Source organism: Pinus tabuliformis, chromosome J (genome assembly GCF_031772625.1).
Source record: "Pinus tabuliformis cultivar Carrire ecotype Pingquan chromosome J, CPIR1, whole genome shotgun sequence".
Taxonomy (NCBI): Eukaryota; Viridiplantae; Streptophyta; class Pinopsida; order Pinales; family Pinaceae; genus Pinus; species Pinus tabuliformis.
Genome location: NC_142295.1, coordinates 110,450,173 through 110,466,822, shown reverse-complemented (window position 1 = coordinate 110,466,822; position 16,650 = coordinate 110,450,173). Strand labels below are relative to the sequence as shown.

At 36.4% G+C, this 16,650-nt stretch overlaps 1 pseudogene; it reads left to right on the top strand.

Moving 5' to 3' along the window:
- Nucleotides 1-3,628: 3,628 nt before the first annotated feature.
- On the top strand, nt 3,629-7,658 carry LOC149225774 (pentatricopeptide repeat-containing protein At5g39350 pseudogene; annotated as a pseudogene).
- The last annotated feature ends 8,992 nt before the right edge of the window (nt 7,659-16,650 follow it).

Here is a 16,650-nt window from a genome sequence, read left to right as displayed (position 1 = left end):
AGAAAATTAAATAAATAAAGATTTATTTAATTATTCTTCATGAGTTTAATTATAAATTACTTAACAAATGTGGTTTATTAAGTGCTTTCTCACAGTGAAAGCAATTTTACTATGGTAAAATTGGCCTTACATGGTATACTTCAATCCATCTAGTAAATTAGACTAGATGATCAATTTTTTGGTGATAACATATGTCACTATCGATAGTTCTCCTTTCTAAGAGAATTATAACAACAATGGAGACAAAGTAATGCATCTTCAAAAGGAGTTTTGATTTAAGGTATGGAAAAGAAATATTTATATAATAGAATAATCTTTGGATTTCATTTAAATTTTATATTGCAAATAGCATAGAAAAGAACATAATATCACACTTCAATATTCTTGGATGAGGAGATATCTTGTAGCATTGGCAAGCTATCAGGTCTCTTACAAGAAGTACCAACAACATCTGGTCTTATGTCTCTCTTACTTTTCCTTTGCTTGTGTAGGCTACTCCAAAAACCAAGGTTTGTAATCTACTACAAGAGACCCTTCACAAGCTCTACAAACTCTTGGAATGAGAAAGGCATTCTGATCGAAAATAATAACCACTTTGTAATATAGTCAAAAATAGCAAAATTATTTTTAATTGTGTCTAGGAGATTAAATCCCCCGATACTAGGTGAAACATGCTGGCATAATGTCAACCATGCGAATCAATTGTTGAAAATAACAATATCATGTTGTACAATTATCCAAGCATAAATTGAGGGCCTTCACAATCCATTATTAGGTGTTTTTTCATGAAATATTACTCCAAAAAATTCCTCATGTGCATTCATTTAGAGGTGGATACAAATACAAAGGATGTCCTTTCAAGTCTTCATTTGTGACGAGCATTTTTCCTCTGTTTATTGGAGAATCATATGTAGTAAAAAATGGAAATTTAAAAATAAGGAAAGCAACAATATAGGGATGTTGCCACTCTTGATACTCCCATGAATGCCCAAACCATTATTGAAGACAAGTCATTGGCGTGGAATGATGGGATGGTGGAGAACTACAAGCAGTAACATGAATAAGAAAAAAAAACTCAAAGGCGCAAATAGAATAGAGGACAGATAACATGATTGTAAGCAAGCACATAATCATGCAGTTAATTGTCTCTGATACCACTGTCATAAATAACTCTAGAATTGGATTCCTTTCACTAAGCTTACAACTATGTTTGATACAATAAATGAGTGACTCTTGAATTCTCTTCCAAGAGGTTCACTTATCTTGTCATATTATTGTTTGTTCATATTCCTAATATTTACAACTATTTACAATGACACAAAAGCCCTATAAGATTATGTGTTTAATACATAATGTGTTATGCTCCATGATCTTCTCTACTAGCAAAAAAATATCCACCCTACAACAATGCATTAAAGGGCCTTTTAGAGACCAACAACATCGACAAGTGATGGACTATGTGGGCATGCTAGATAATATGATGATATTGTGATTGTGTGTGTGTAAGTGTAGTGGGTTAACTAGACTCTAGTTGAGTGTTGTGTATTACAAGCATGAGTTCATGGGGTGAAGTCCTTAGACTAGCTACCTTTGTGGATATTCTTCAGCCTCACTCAATGTCCCTATTGTGTTAGGTTGCCAAAACTACAAATGATCAATTTACCCCAAGTATCATCCTCAAAATGAAGGGAAGTGCCGAGAGGGTTTTACCAAGATGTTTATTCCATATATATATATATATATATATATATATATATCATCATCATCATCATCATCAAATTCCCTCAAAAGTTACTGTCCTACATCAAATTAGTCTACCGATATACCTCCCAATCTAACATCCATTATAGTAACACTATCTCAACACATTGTTGGTCTTGGACTTATAATCCATTGGAATATAAAAGAACTAAAATAAATCCAACTAATCATCTTATCTATAGGGCCAAATACCAACTATCAATGGCAAGGATCTTTAAATTAAATACATCTTTGAATACCAAGCCTTTTTGAATTAAATACACCCCTCAATACCAACACAATGATGAGGGTGTAGTCTAATTCTTCTATATTTTGGTTCTTTTCTAGTCAATTTTCCCTGAAAATCTCACAAGGATTTGTTAGAATCACAATTTTAAGTTGTGTGGTCTACATAATCCAAGTGTCCCAAGGATTTTTTATGATAGTTAATCCATTTATGCATTGAAAAACATATTTTTAATAACAAAAAATCACAATCTACAAAACTTAGAACATCAATGATATATATACTCATTTAACTAGTATGCAATGGGTATGCACAATGTTGCCACCCCTACACACACACACACTTTTCATCGACGCATAGTATTCCTACATATCTTTTTTACTTTTTATTGTTTTTATTAAGTCAAAAGTTATTGGTATATATGATTTATGGGCTCTTGAGTATACTCTCAATGTTGTTGTGCAGAGAGGCACTCTACAACACAGTGTAGGGGATATGTGTAGACATTATATGTTAGATGTAAATAGTTTTTAGATTCATTTTTTTTTATATTGTAATTTGGTTTTTATTAATAAAATTACTAATAATTTTTTAGATAAAAGAAAATCGAAATATACATATCACATTAAAATATATAGCATATAAATAGTAGTTATAAACGAGATCCATTTTAGCATATAAATTAAAATAATGATTGATCCATTTTACCATATAAACTAAAATAATGATTCCGTAACATATTTAAATTTAATTCATAAACACATAAAAATTTAATAGCTAAAATATAACAAAATTCTTAACCATTCACCCCATTTTACATGGATATTATTATTAACTTTTAAATAGGCTTTGTTACAATATCATGGGCTAATACCATGACTTATCTATACCATATGTCCAAGAACCGTAACTCATTTCAAAATCATCATATTTTATAAATATTTTATTTTCCTTTAATTTTAGAACATTTTTAAAATTAAAACTCAATACTTACCCTATATCAAGATTATTCACCCTTATTTTACCATGGATATTATTAACTTGTAAATAGATTTTCTTACAATACCATGGCATATCACTACCACTTGCCCAAAAACCATAACTCATTTCAAAATTAAAATATTTTATTTTATAGCATTTTATAATTAAATTTAAAAGCAAAAAAGTATGGGAAAAAATTCTAGTGGTGTAAATGTTTATAAACATTTATATGTGAGTTCAATTAAAAAATAATAAAAAGTTAAAAGTACTTGTCTAAAAAAGACGCTTTCCAACCCAATATATAGAAATATAGTAATATTTTGTAAACATTTTAATTGGGTCAAAATAAAATTAAAAAATTGATAATTATAATTATGAATAGACATTTTCCATTAATAAAATTAGTAAAACTAAAACTAAAAATATAATAAAATATAAAATTAATAAATATAATTATAATTAATAATAAAATCAACTTAAATCTATTTTAATTCTATTTCTACATTTACTAAACATTTTAAAAAATCAAATCCCTAAAACACTTTGGTAATTCCCAAATTAAAATGGATTCACAATGGTAATGACCCGGTATATAGTTTCATCTAAAACCTAATCAACATTTCGTGTTGGCAATTCACCATAATCAACCCAAAAGAAAAACACAATACATACGTGAATAACAATGCCATTACACCGTTACATGCTTCGGGTTCGTGTTTCCCGCGCCAAAAACTCTCTTCTAATGTTGTGGGGCGGTGCATAATGCTGGCCTGCTCCACCAGATAGCTGATATTCTTTCTTTTTTCCTGCGAAAACACCATGGTTTTGGTGCCATAAATGGAATTGAGGGCGGTCTTACATAATCACGCTTGTTTCAATTTAATAGATCACAAACACAGTTATTTCTGCTTTCTCCTTTATCTTCATGTTCACGCCCTTCCTGCTCCTGCTGCTGCTATCACTGTGAATGAAAAGCCCACTCAAACGTCACATCAGACTTCTCATCCTAACAATGTGAACATTTTATCCACACAGTTTCCATTGGGAATCCGCATTGCCAATGTTGATACCTATGCTTCTGTCTTGCAGGCATGTAACGACGTCAAATTTCTCACCAAACTCCATGCCCACCTTGTTACCAAAGGGTTTTACCAAAAATTCATTATTCAAACCAAACTTGTAACCAAATATGCCATGTTTGGTAGCTTGGACTGTGCACGCCAATTGTTTGACAAAATATGCACACCAAATACTTTTCTGTGCAATACAATGTTAAGAGAGTATGTTCGGAGAGGCCTCTGCCATGAAGCTCTTAGACTCTATTACCAAATGCGAGTAGTAGATACAATCCCTGATAATTTCACTTATTCTTTTGTACTGAAGGCATGTGCTGGTATATCAGCTCTGCAAGAGGGCAAGCAGATTCATGAGGACATAATCAAAAGTGGGCTTGAATTTGATGTTTTTGTGGGCAATTCCCTTGTAACTATGTACGTAAAATGTAAGTCTATAGAGATTGCACGTGATGTATTTGACAAATTGCCTGAAAGAGATGTCGTCTCATGGAACTCAATGATTGCTGGGTATGCTCAGAATGGACATGGGAATGAAGCCCTGACACTGTTTTATCAAATGCCATTAGCAGACATGAAACCCAATGCAGTTACAATGACGAGCGTACTCCAAGCATGCGCGCATTCAGCAACTCTGCAGCAGGGCAAGAGGATCCATTCTTATGTAATTCGTGTTGGTTTCGAGTTGGATGTTTTCGTGGGGAATTCCCTTCTTGTTATGTATGCTGGCTGTGGTAGTATCGATATTGCAAGGACGTTGTTTGACAAAATGTCTGAAAGAGACGTGGTTTCATGGAACGCGATGATTACTGGATATGTTCAAAATGGGTATGCTAGTGATGCATTGAATCTCTTTCATCAAATCCACCTGACAGGTTTAACACCGGATTCAGTTTCCATTGTGAGTGCACTTCAGGCTTGTGCTCATCTAGAAGATTTGCGGGAAGGTAAGTGGATCCATGACTACGCTATTCAGAATGGATTTGACTCAATTGCTTTTGTGATGAATTCTCTTCTTGCTATGTATGCCAAGTGCGGTAGCATTGATATTTCGCACCGTCTGTTTGACACGATGCCTGATCGAAATGTTGTGTCATGGAACACAATGATTGTTGGATATGTTCAGAATGGTTGTGCCGATGAAGCTTTGACATTTTTCCATAAGATGCGACTAACGGAAGCATCCCCGGACTGTGTTACCATGGAGACTGTGCTACAAGCGTGCGCCCATTTAGGAGCTTTGCAACATGGCAAATGTATTCATGGCTATATAATCCAAAGGGGATATGAATCAGATGATTTCGTGGGTAATTCCCTTATTGCTATGTATGCTAAGTGTGGGATTCAGGAAGTTGCGTGGCAATTATTCAACAAAATGTCGGAAAAGAGTTTGGTTTCATGGAATGCAATCATTGCTGGATATGCACAAAATGGGCAAGTGAAGGAGGCTTTGACACTGTTTCAAGGAATGCAACGGACGGATGTGATCCCAGATTCTGTCACCATGGTAAGTGTGCTCCAGGCATGTGCTCATTCAGCGGATCAGAAAGAAGGTCAGTGTATCCATGGCTACCTAATTAGAAGTGGATTTGAATCAAGTCCTTTTGTGGGGACTGCCATCATAGACATGTATGCTCAGTATGGCAGTATAGGGTTTGCATGCCAATCCTTTAACCAACTATCTAAAAAAGATGCAGTCTCATGGAATGCAATGATTACTGGATATTCCCAAAATGGGTATGCCAACGAGGCCTTAACACTCTTTCGTGAAATGCTACATTCAAACATTATGCCTGACACGGTAACTATGGCAATAGTGTTGCGTGCCTGTGCCCACTTAGCGGCTTTGCAAGAAGGCCAATGCATCCATGATTACATCATTGCAAGTGGTTTAATTTCAGATGTTTTTGTAGTTACTTCCCTAATAGACATGTATGCAAAATGTGGAAATCTATATAGTGCACAGCAGTTGTTTGAGAAAATGACTAGAAGAAATGTAATCTCCTGGAATGCAATGATTTCTGGGTATGCCCAAAATGGGCATGCCAATGAGGCATTAACACTGTTTCATCAAATGCAATCAGCAGAAATGACACCCGACTCATTCACTATGGTTAGTGTACTTCAGGCATGTGCTTGCTTAGGATCTCTGAAATATGGCAAGTCAGTCCACAAATTTATAATTGATAATGGATTTGATTCAGATATATTTGTGGAGACTGCACTTGTAGACATGTATTGCAAATGTGGGAATGTAGAAGTTGGACGACATTTATTTGATGACATGTGTAATAGAAATTTAGTCTCATGGAATGTAATGATTGCTGGTTATGCTCAGAATGGATATGCGAATGATGCCTTGACGGTCTTTCATCAAATGCAATCTGCTGATATGATGCCTGATGTGTTCACAGCGGTGAGTGTATTACAAGCATGTGCCCACTTAGGAGATTTACAGCAGGGGAAGTGGATCCATGAATATATAGTTCAAAGCAAGTTTGACTCAGATGTTTCTGTGAGGACTGCCCTCATAGACATGTATTGTAAGTGTGGGAGTATAGAGACTGCACGCTATATATTTGATACAATGCTTGAAAAAAATGTGTACTCCTGGAATGTGATGATTTCAGGATATGGTATGCATGGCGATGGGAAAAATGCTATTGAAATTTTCTTACAAATGCAATGGATGGGAACAATGCCTAATGAAATCACCTTCATTTGTATTTTGTCAGCTTGCAGTCATGCAGGCCTTGTGGAGGAGGGCTGGCAATACTTTGACTGCATGAAGAGGGATTTTGGCATAGAACATAAAATACAGCATTATGCGTGTATGGTTGATCTTCTAGGTCGTGCTGGGCAGTTGATTGAGGCATATACTTTTATTGAAAATATGCCACTAGAGCCTGATATTAGTGTCTGGGGGACTTTCTTGGGTGCTTGTAGAATTCACCACAATATTGAACTAGGAAAGGCTGTAGCAGAACGGATTTTTCATTTAGAACCAGAAAATGCTGGATATTATGTATTGTTGTCAAACATCTATGCTACATCTGGTAAGTGGGATGATGTAGCAAACATCAGAGCAGTGATGCGAGAGAAGGATTTGAAAAAGACACCAGGATACAGCTTGATTGAGTTAAATAAGAGGGTTTATACATTTCTTACATGAGGCATCACACCACCAATATAAAAAAATTGTCTTTGGAGAAATTGAAATTGAAAGTTTATCAACATTCATTGAAGACCAACGTAGTTCAAAGGCCTAGTGATTGCAATGAGCATTAATAGCAAAAAACCAAATTAATACACAGGGGTGCAAAAAAAACCCCTTAAAATGAGATGAAATGAAGTGAAAAATGAGTACAAGAGCATCAGGGGACAAAAAGACATAAGCATAGGCGTATAAGTAGGTTGTCCTAAAAAGGAAAACCATATATAGTGAAGGAGGGCCAATGAGGAGATAAAGCTTGGAGAAAGATGCAGCTATCACAAGGTGGAGGGAGAGAGTTTAGCTGGGCAGATGAAAGAGGCAGGGTGCATGTCTAGCATGGTCCTGTACATTGTTGAGGCAGTGCCGTAGTAACATATGATCAACACGCAGGGTGAGAAGTTGACCATTGCCTTTCGAATTATTTACACCAGCCCTGGTACTGCCACTACTCCAGATTGCACAAATGGGTTGTTGTCCATGTGATTGACACAACACTAATAAGTGTAGATCCAGAATTGTTGGGCTAGAAATTGCTGTCAGGGATGCAAACTATTTTATCATTTCAAGAATAACTCATGGCTGTTGACAAGTCTTAATCAAGAATGTTTTAAGATACAGCTATAACAAAGACAGATGATGAAAAGTTGTGTTGGAAGATGAAAATTTATGACTTGAGGTATCAGAGCTTTAAGTGATATGATTAGGAACACGTGCCAGCCATTTAGTTTTGATAGGCAATTAATAATACTGTGCAATAAATTGAACAAGGATTTTATGTACTCCGAATTCTCGAAGACATGTTGAAGATACTAAATTTTTTCTGCCATAAGGGGAGTTGGCTTGTACATTAAATAGGCAATTTCTATTTTAGGAAGTCTTCTACCAATTTCCCTTTGATAATGCTCACAATGAAATTATATGAGATTTAATCAATTGGAAAAGTTGAGGTATGGTTGCTGGTTTTGGAATCTTGTACGTAAGCTCTTAAAAATACCTCCATTAAGTCGGGTGATCAATTAGGAGATCACTGAGCCTCTCTTTTTGGAATGCTCGGCTCCTTTGCTCTACTCTCTATACTATTGCACTACTTTGATTGGTCTGTAATCCAAAGCATCATAATTTTAAACGAGTTGCAATCCTTCATGACAACAAGCAACGATTATATGGGCAGGTTATCAATAACACCAATTAAATGCCTTAAAGAACCAAAGAAAATGTGGATCACTTCTGCAAGGCTTTAAGCTCTGTAATCTTCTTCTAAAAATCTTCTTGTTATTGTCTTAAGTTTGAAATTCTTTGAACTAATGTTGTTTGACTTGACGTCTAGGACTCACTGAGTCTTCCTAGTTTGGCTGAGTCAGGTCCGAAATGAGTACTTGACACAGTCTCACTCGATAGATTCGGGACTTATTGAGACTCGCTAGAGCTTGCCAGATTCGCAAGTAAATCCTCAGACTTTGCTTAGATTCGTGAGTTCGACCTTCTATCCATTTCATGGACCTGCCTGTCGTTTTGGAGGTTAAAACACATTTTGGAGGAAAAAAAACACCAAGAATGAAAGCCTAAAACCCTAAAAACATAGATAAATAGTGACCCACTCTCGTTTCACTCTCATTTCTCACACTATACTTTTTCTGTCACTCTTTTTTTGTTGTTTGATGTGACTCTGAGATTGTGATGGGTGATTTTATTGGCTACGAGTCTGTTTGATATTTTGTTAAAAAGGCTGAGTTCTGCGATCTATGTTTGTTGTGACTGTAGTTTATATGTATACTTGTGAAGGAGGTTGAGTTCTGCGATCACGATTTGTAGGGTGATTTTATTGGTTGTGGAGGGCTGATGTTATTAATTGTGAAGGAAGGGCCATTTTATTTGCTGTGTTTTTGGCTACGTGAAGGGCTCAAGGAGGTTCCGCTTGTGAAGGAGGTATGTCGACTTGTCAAGTATATGCTTTTGATTTTTTCTTTTCTATATCCAATTTCAGTGCTTATTAAATTTTTAAACAATCTGCTAGCATAAGCAAGATTGAAATTATTAATTTTTAATCAATCTTCTAGGATATCCAGGCTATTTTATAAATTTTAATAAATCTACATTGAACCTTTTGCTTTCTATTCATGTGTTTTGAATAATTGATGTTCATATATTATTTTAGGATCTTCGAATAGTACAATTGTCATCTAGATTTTAATGGTACCTAGATCAAGGCTGCTTGGAAGCGGGAGCGGGAGCGACAATTTTCAGAAGCTTCTAGGTTGGGAGCACTTTTTATATATATATATATATATATATATATTTTTTTACTTTGATGCATATATGTCAACAAAAGCATGTAGAATGATGAATTAGGTATAAAAAGCATGGGTTAAACTGTATAACATCAATCATCTAGTAGTTATGATTTTCATCAACTACAGGTCCACAACATTTTGATTCTCATCAACTTTAAGGTTTCAAAGTTTCAAAATTCAGTATATAACATTTGTCATCACTAAAGTTGTACGTACAACCATTACCAAACTATAACAAAGAATATGAAACATGAAATGAAATGTTTCAGAAGCATCATATTCATAATTCATTACCAATGAGTTATAATTGCTAACTTCAAACTTAAATGGACATATATTGTTTACAAAAAATAATATAATAAATATGAAAGAGTCAATTGCTATAAAAAGTACTAGAAACTAGAAAAGACAAGTAAATCTACTATCTACTAAAATTTCTTCTTGCCACAAAAAAACTCTAATTTCTTTTCTCGTGATCTATGAACAATGGGAGACTCCTCCACCACAGTTTGACTCTGCAATGGTCGTGAACTAGTCTTCTCTGCATAGTTTGAGTCAAAAAGTTTTGCTTCCAACTGTTCTAAATGTAAGACTCCATCATCCAAATTATCTTCCTCTGGTTTGTTGTCCCAAGTGATATATGCTCTATCAACTCGAGTCCGCTTAGAATAATGTGTCAATAACCTCAAGTTGTAGTGTACATAAATCAATCTTTCTCCCCTGGTTTTCATTGAGGCAGTTTCTTTTGATATTGTGGATGAAGCTATAGGTGCTCCAACACCTCTCCGTAGAAGAAGTATTAACCACCTATGAAACCACTTTAATTGTGAATTTCACCAAAGGTCCCATGGAGCCATATATGTTACACCATTTAATATGATCTAATCTATCTCTATTGTCAATTGCATGCAAAGTAGCAAACATTCTAGTTTCACTGAAGTATTAGTTTAATTATCGACATATTCTAGCACACTCCTTGTTAAGGACCAACTAGTCTAATTCTAGCATGTACCCATTTTTTGTAACTTTGGATCTATATTGGGTTTTCTCCTAAACCCACCCCCAGGTGCAGGTTTGGCCAACCAAGATGGAGAGTAGTATTTTGGTGCAAGGACATATGCCAAGGCATGGAGTGGAACATTAAGATTATCCCTTGTTTTGACCACATGTTTGTGAATATGATTATACAAGATGGCATCTTTCAGCTGAACAATATCTTTGATTTGCAATACTATGTTATCTATTTGCTCATACACCTCCCTAATCACTAATGCATATGTATTTGCAAAACGAATCACAGTATAAATGGGCTTAGTGAATTGCAAAATGTTCTTCACAATTGCCCAAAACTAACCATCAAGAACACTGTCCTCCACCATTTGAAAATTTTCCCTGTCAGATGCAGTGGAAGCCCTATCTTTTAATACCTGCCATCATTCACTTGATACCATGCTAGCCAATGCCGCTCCTAACTTCAAAAGATAGCTGAAGGTGAGGTAATAGGTAGCAAATCTAGTCTTTGCAATCTTCAATAGCTCCAACCTTGAGTGACTACAAAAAAAGCCATGGGCATTGCTATGACTGACAATATATCTTATCATGTACTTGCATTTTTTGTACAATTAAATAATCCATTTGTATTCAAAGTCTTTTATCTTAATAATGTCATACATCAAAAGTTTTATTGTGTGAACCAAACACCTTGACCAAAATATGTTAGGGTATCTATCCTCAATGATTGCTCCCATTGCCTTATAATTAGAAGCATTATCAATAATGACTTGGATGACATTGTATGGCCCAATAGTTTCAATTGTTTGAATTAATGGTTCTACAATGTTGATGTTGGTCTTGAACTTATCTGAGTAGAGATGAAAGGAAGACTGCACTAGTAGCAGACACACCAATAACACTTATCAATGGCTTGTCTTTTGCATTTGTCCAACCATAAGATACAGTGATACCCCATATTCATTCCAAGCATTTGTGAATTTACCCAAAGCATTTTTTATTTTGGATTTTTCCCGATCAAGTCCCATGGTTCTAGCTTTGTCATACCCAGGGCTCTTGTATCCTTTAGGGGCATCATTGATGGCGACAACCATTTCATGCCAATAAGGTGAGCGAAGAACATTGAATAGTATGTCACATGCAAAGAGAAACCGATAAAATTTTGCATCCACGTCATCCCTGCAACCTTGATCAAGCAGTTTTGTCATTGTTCTATGCCTTGAGGGATGTTTGTGCTTGTGGCTGTGAATCTACTACCATGGGTGGATGTCAATGGATTTCTTGCTCAATGTGTGTTAGTGGCCTCATGTTCACCCTTTGATATTTTTGATTTGGATTGTGCTTCCTCCTCTTCTCTTATATATTTGGCTCCCTGTTGTGTTGGCGCATTCACACAAGTTTTGATTCTTATTTGTTAATTTTAGGTATGTTCTATGCTAGAGCAATTAATTTCAATTTTCACAGTTAGATCAACATCTTTTCTAGATTAGCAATCACATCATTATTAAAGTAAAAGGCAGATAGAACATAAATATAAATCGCAGAAGACAGGCCAAGACAAGAGAACACAAGATGTGGCGCTAGCCAGGGACAAACCCCAATGTGGGGAAACCCTTGATCAATTCTTCTTATATGTTCTTCAATAGTTCAACAAAGAGAGATAGAGATAGTACATTTACAATTGAAGTCAACACTTTGACTTATCTAGATGAAAGCATAGATCATCTCTAAGAAGATGATACATGAGATCAGTTGAAGACATGCTGCTTCAACTGATTCTCCAACGTGACTCCACCTATCATCGTGCTGCATCTCGTCATCATGTTGCACCTCACCATGCTGCACCCATCATCACAATGTTGGACCTCATGACTGCTACACCTAATGTTGTACTGTTGTCCCATGTGTCATGATTGAACCATGTTGTCCATGTTAGTTGTCCCATTGCTTGCTTGCTGTCCCTTGCATGCTTGTTGTACCATTGCATGCTTGGTGTACTTGTTGCTAAGTACCATACAACTTGTAGTGTCCTATCTAGGGTGCTAGATTAGGCTATATTTATTATCGACCAGGATAAGTAAACTTCGAGGCATGCGTCTACAATCTATAGACATAAAGGATTCCTAACTAAGTGTTCGTGATGGTAGGTTACAGAACTTCTTTACGGAAGGTTGAGGTATGCTCCCTATCACCTTGACACTCAGGTCACTCAATTCATCTAACTATTCTAAAAACACTGCGTATTACTTAAACCAAGATTTCAATCCCCTTACGAGGATGTTGTGCATAAAACCCCTGTTCAGTGAACACTCAGCATTCAACGTTTATCATTCATGAAAGATTAAGACATACTGAAATCATAGGCACACTTAAAATTCAAATACATGGGAAGCAGGGTTCATGAAGATGCTTTAAAAAGATAACGAAAGATCAGATCCCTTACAGGATACAGTTCAACGATCTCAGCGATGAATCTTTCAAGCCACCATCATAAACATCATTCATAAGAATTAAATCAACGAAATCATAAACCAAACTCTAATCACTGTGCATACTATTGAATATTCAGAAGTTGCTAATGAAATAAAATGACAGTATACCCGTTCCACGCAGGGCCCGTCCGCGTTTCAACGGTATACTGGAATACGCTCAAGCAACTATAGAGTTAACGCAATAACAAAATCGTGACTGCAACTGAGTTCTGGTATTAAGTTCAAAAGCTCTGTTTTTCAAAATGATGTACCGACCTTAACAACCACACAACTGTGTTTACATATATCTTTTTAAAAAACTAACACCGTTTACATTTGGAACGAATGTACATTCGTTATGCAGCTGTTGCCACTTTTGTTATGGAATGATTTTTAAGTTGTTTTCATTCTGAACCGATTTCCCAAAAAGGAACAAAACTAAACCGGTTTAGAACCCTATGGCTGTTGCTGCTTTTGTCGCCAACATGTTGAGTTTTGACCAGCATTGACCGCACGACCAGGAGTGTTGGTTCTGCTGTAGGATCGATATTCGTCCATGCTTGTACATTCTATTTCTCGTCCCTACCCTTTGCTTTAGCTTACCTGTCATGCCATATGTCAAACAATAAACCATTTACAGGATGTTGTAACTTCCTGTAGTCTTTTTATCAAAAATCCCTAATTCTTTAACATAAAACTCATAAATCAATTTTAATGCATCTAACAACTATAATACTGTTAACTAATCAATTTCAAGGGGTCTAAGAGATTTATGAAGGAAAAAGGTAGGCAAACGATGTGTTTCAGGAGGAAAAAGGAGGTCATGGAATGGTACCAACATCTCTCCCCGGCTTAATGAATTAGCATGTCCTCATGCTAACCCTGATGTGCTTCCTCTGAACTCTGTCCCTGCCTGTACCTCTGCTGCCTTCAACAATGTATCCACATTCTTCTTCACTTGGGCATCTTTCTGACCATGGAGCTCATGCTTTAAACTTTTGTACTTTTCCTTGAGGGCCTTCTTTTGGTTATACCATTTAGTTGCCCACTTACAAATATCTGTTTGTTCAGCTTCAAGTTCCTTGATTTGTTCCCTTAACTTCTCATTTTTCTGTTGAGTCTCTTTACTCTGTGCTCTTAGCATTTCATTTTCTTTCTTGATGACTTTTTCCAGTATGTTGGCCTCCATTAGTTCTTCCTTTAACTTCTCAATTTGCTTCTCCAGTTTCCTCTGTTTCTTAATGGCAGGTTGTGAATCTTTTTCTTGCCTGTTGTTGCTTTCAACCTCCATCTCAGCTCCTGGTCCAGGTTGTGAGTGAGCACTACTCTCAATATCCATCGGTATAGGTACATTTGATTCGGGTTGGTCTTCTTGTAGCTGGGTCTTTGATGCTCTCCTGGTTCTTCTTGTATAGGTGGTAAAAATTTTATCTTGCTCTGCTTTCTGAGCATCCTCTTTTCTCATTTTCCTCGTCCTCACACTGCTAACGGGTGGAGGTACCTTGCTTGCTTTGTGTACAGGAATCTCTTCATCAATATCATTCATAAATCCTGAGTTCTCCTGCGGTTCTTCCTTGTCCTCTTCATCTTTAATTTGGTTGGCAGCCAAGAATTCCTTCCACGTTTTTCCTCTTCTTTGTAACTCATATTCAATAAGAATTTTAACTAGCCCAAAGTGATATAAGCTCTTGTCTTCGTTACCTTTCTGCTTTTGGATGGTCTTCGACATTTTGGTTAGGCTTTGCAAGAGGAAGTATGGTAGACTGATAACACACTGCCCTTTCAAATGTAACAGTAGTTTGATATGGTACAAGTAAACAATGCTGTAGCGGTCTTCACAAGTTACAAATTTTTGGATGATATAGACCATCTCGTCCCACGAATGCACTAGCCAGCTCCTTGGGATGCCTTTCTTCCAATTAACAGATGAAACCCTTGATCTGGACATAAATTGAGTCCATGAATTTTCTTTGAATTGCTTTGTCTTGAAGTATTTCTCCCCTTCTGGGCTGATCCCTAGGGACTGAGCTATGGTGTCTTCCGAAACCCTGAATGAAAAATTACCTATCAGAGCTTTCTCCCCGTTGAATGTAAAAGCGAACTGTTTAGTGACCTCCTCATTACTTCCACGAAACTTCTCTAAAAAGGGCAGCCATTGTATTTCTTTGAGAATTGAAATGCAGTCTTCGTGGTACTGGGAACTGTCGAATATGCTTGGCTCGACCCTATTGGTCATTTTGGCAGAGAATTTTGTTCTAACTCTTCTTTGTTTATGCTTTGCAAATTCAACAAAGATGTTCTGGTTTGTTACCTTTTGTCTTCCGCCCCAACACTGCTGACCTGGTGGCGCCCTCGGCTCTTCAACACTAGCTCCTTTAGTAACTCAAGCGATGCCCAGATGACTGTCTTGTAATTATGGTGGAGGTCGAACCCAAATGACTACATTTCCCTTTCGTAGCGCTTGCTACTTTCAGTCCTTACTGTTGAAGTCACAGAAGTCGAATGCTAACATAGAATAACTGAGAATGAAAATGAAATAACCGGCTTAACTCAATTCATAACATATTCATTTTTTTTTTGTAACAGAGGAATGGCTGTACTGGTCGTATGGATACCATCATAAAAGCGCTAGAAGCATATATGGAGTACTGGGACATGATTTCAGGTAGTCGTTTGCATCATTTGGCTTCGTCGGGTGGTTAAGTCATAATTCGGCCGTTTCAAACATAATAAATAAGCCCGCATAACATTTGGTTTTCAAACAATTCACCACGTGTCCTGCTTCTGTTGGTACCCGGCCAAATAGAGATGTTGGAACGGCAGTAGGGTCTAATTGGTGTAACAGAGATTGAAAAGGTGATATGAGAGGGGATTAACAAAATCATATAAGTATGAGATAGGCTGGAGTATTGGGAGATGATAGGGATTAACAATAGGATAAGGGGTGATAGGTATGGAGGTGTTTCTGAAATTGATCATAGCAGTCACAGTTATTAAATTTAACATTAAAAATTAATCTAAGAATTTAAATGTTAAGAATAAGGAATACATTACACTTTTGTTGGTTGTTCAAGCGTTGCATTGGCATGCTAGGTAGGACTAGTCTCTTTTGACTACTCTTTGTTGTTCATAACAGGTCCCCCTGGGATAGATTCGAATGCAACAGGTCCCTCTGAGATCTGGAAAATGTTCATGCAGCTTCTTTGAAATCCGGAAAATAACTATATGTATACAGGTTCCTTGATCTTTGGTATTTGATGAAGTCTTGGTGACAAGCAACCTTTGGATCCCTGTTGAAACTTGATGAAGCTTTGCTGAAGTAATCTTGAAATAACAGTCTCTTAATAGGTCCCTTTTATGTGTCTTGAACAGGTCCCACTATTGTTGGTGCTGGGAACATGGTCTTCTGGACAGAACAGATTCCCCTGCATAATGTTTTTAAACAGGTCCCTCTGAGATAAAACAAGGACAAAACAACTTCTTTATTGAAATCTGGAGTGCTGAAACAAACTCTTTGGAAATTTACAGTGAGGAGATGAGATAAGAAATCTTTGAGAATTTACAATGAGGAGATAAGAAAACAAAATGCTGATGCTTCTCCCCCCCACTAAAGTTTTGACTT